At 41.0% G+C, this 2,389-nt stretch overlaps 1 pseudogene; it reads left to right on the forward strand.

The window, feature by feature from the left end:
• Window positions 1-818: 818 nt before the first annotated feature.
• Window positions 819-1,850, forward strand: LOC114036994 (annotated as a pseudogene).
• The last annotated feature ends 539 nt before the right edge of the window (window positions 1,851-2,389 follow it).

Genomic DNA, 2,389 nt, shown 5'->3' on the forward strand with positions numbered 1-2,389 from the left:
TGTGAAGAGGCAGAAGTAAGGAGAGAAAGACTTACAGACATGGGGGACAACCCATGACAATAAATGGAGATGAGACATGGAGTGGAACATATCAGGAAAAAGGCTGGCTGGAATATAGAGAGTGAGAAGGGGAGAAGTACATAATTAGGCTGGAAAGGTTAATTGATACCAGGTTGTAAAGAGTTGTAAATGCCAAACAGAGAACTTCATATTTGACATGAAAGAAAATAAGGAACTATTATAGTTTACCGAGTAATGTAATGATACAGTCAGAGCTGTACTTTAGGAAAAACGCTTTGGCTACTGCTCAGTGGATAAATTGGAGAGAGGGCACCCAAGGCAGGGACAACAATTTTGAGTCTATTATAATAATCCAGTTGAGAGTTGATAAAGACCTAAACTGAAGAGATGATGGTCATGTGAGTAGGAAAAAAATGGGATAGATGTAAGATGCTGCGGAGGTCGTATTGACAAAACCTGGTAACTGATTAGATATATGTGGCAAGGGGGATTGAGGAGTTGAAGATGACTCCAAGGTTCTGAAACTGCGTGACTGGAGAGAGGGTGTTACACTTGATAGAAATAGGGATGTGCTTTACAGCTTAAAACAAAATTGTTCTCTAAAGGTTGGAAAGTAGATAGGGTAAATATTACATTTCTGTTTCACAGACAAGGACACAGGTTTTATGGTTATTAAATGCTCTCAGAATCTAAGCTTTATCTGCATTGAAAGCTACTCGGCAGCCCATGCAAGCAGTCCCCAGGTCTGCCTGAAGCCCGACTAGCTCCCTGCTCTCCCAGCACTTGGCGCAGCTTCTTTCAAGATGTCTACAATTCTTGAAATTTAGTGCAAACTCAATTTGGAGGGTGATCATTCCACACCTGCAAGTGCATATGGCACCTGCAATATGCATAAGGCTTATAATAACTTTGATGCCAAGAGAGATGCTATAAACATTGAAGGAGCCACCAAGACCAAAGGGGTGGATGAAGTTACCATTGGCAACATTCTGACAAAATTGCAACAATGAACAGAGGTAGGATGTTGCCTTTGTCTATCAGAGAAGGACCAAAAAGGAACTTTTTGGCACTGAAATCTGCCATATCTGGCCACCTGGAAACAATGATTTTGAGCCTTGGGCCTTTTGAAGACACCTGCTCAGTATGATGCTTCAGAGTTGAAAGCCTCCATGAAAGGCCTGGATACTGATGAAGATTTCTTCATTGAGATCATCTGCTCATGGACAAACAAGGAGCTCTATGAAATTAACAATGTCTACAGAGAAATATTCAAGACAGATTTGGAGGACGTTATTCTAGACACGTCTGGTGACATCTGCAAATTGATAGTTGCCCTGGCAAAGGGCAAATGGGCATAGGATAGCTTTGTGATTATGAGCTAATTGACCAAGATGCTCAGGAACTCTATGATGCAGGAGTGAAGAGGAAAAGAACCAATGTCCCTAGATGGATCAGTATTATGACCGAGAGCAGTGTACCATCTCCAGAAAGATTTGAAAGGTGAAAGAACTACAGCCCTTATGACATGTTGGAGAGTTTCAAGAAAGACATCAAAGGAGGCTTCTAAAATGCCTTCCTCAACCTCGTCCAGTGCATTCAGAACAAGCCCCTGTATTTTGCTGATCACTTTTATGATTCCATGAAGGGCAAGGGTACCCACAAGAAGGTCCTGATCAGGATCATGGTGTCCCAACAGTGAGGTGGATATGTTGAAAATTAGATCTGAATTCAAGAGGAAGTATGGAAAATCTCTGCATTACTTCATCCAGCAAGACACAAAAGGAGACTACCAGAAGGCCCTCCTGTATCTGCGTGGAGGAGATAACTAAAAGCCACGTGTAAAGAAATGACCAAAGCAGTTGTAATAGCCAGAAACAATGCTTTCTGCTCTTCCCCTTGTAATTTTAGAAAATCAACTTGTGGTAATTTATAACTAACAGTAACTCATATTAGTCCTTATTAAGGTCATGTTACTCACTTTTTTTGTACCTTTTTAGTCATGTATGCATTGCTTGGCTTTCCTCAAGTTTTCTCCTTAGCCAAAGGAATGAACATTCCAAGGGAATGGAAGTGAAATCTCTGATGTGAAACACTTGGCTTCTTGTGCCCTGTGTCATCAAAAGACAAATAAACAGAATTTTTACTTAAAAAGAAGAAAACTATTCAGCAGCCAAAGACAAAATCCTATGCAAAACACACCACAACCCTAGGAATATATGGCTTCCCTTATGTTACTCTGACCTGCAGATTAGAGAAGCTCCTAGGTGGGGCAGATCAAAAGAATGGTTACTCAATTGCTCAGATGCAGTATCATTTTTTCTGGCTGAAACAGGACCATGGAAGCACCTCTGTTAAGGGATTGCACTGA

Source organism: Vombatus ursinus, unplaced genomic scaffold (assembly GCF_900497805.2).
Source record: "Vombatus ursinus unplaced genomic scaffold, bare-nosed wombat genome assembly UNPS02010219.1, whole genome shotgun sequence".
NCBI classification, from domain to species: domain Eukaryota; kingdom Metazoa; phylum Chordata; class Mammalia; order Diprotodontia; family Vombatidae; genus Vombatus; species Vombatus ursinus.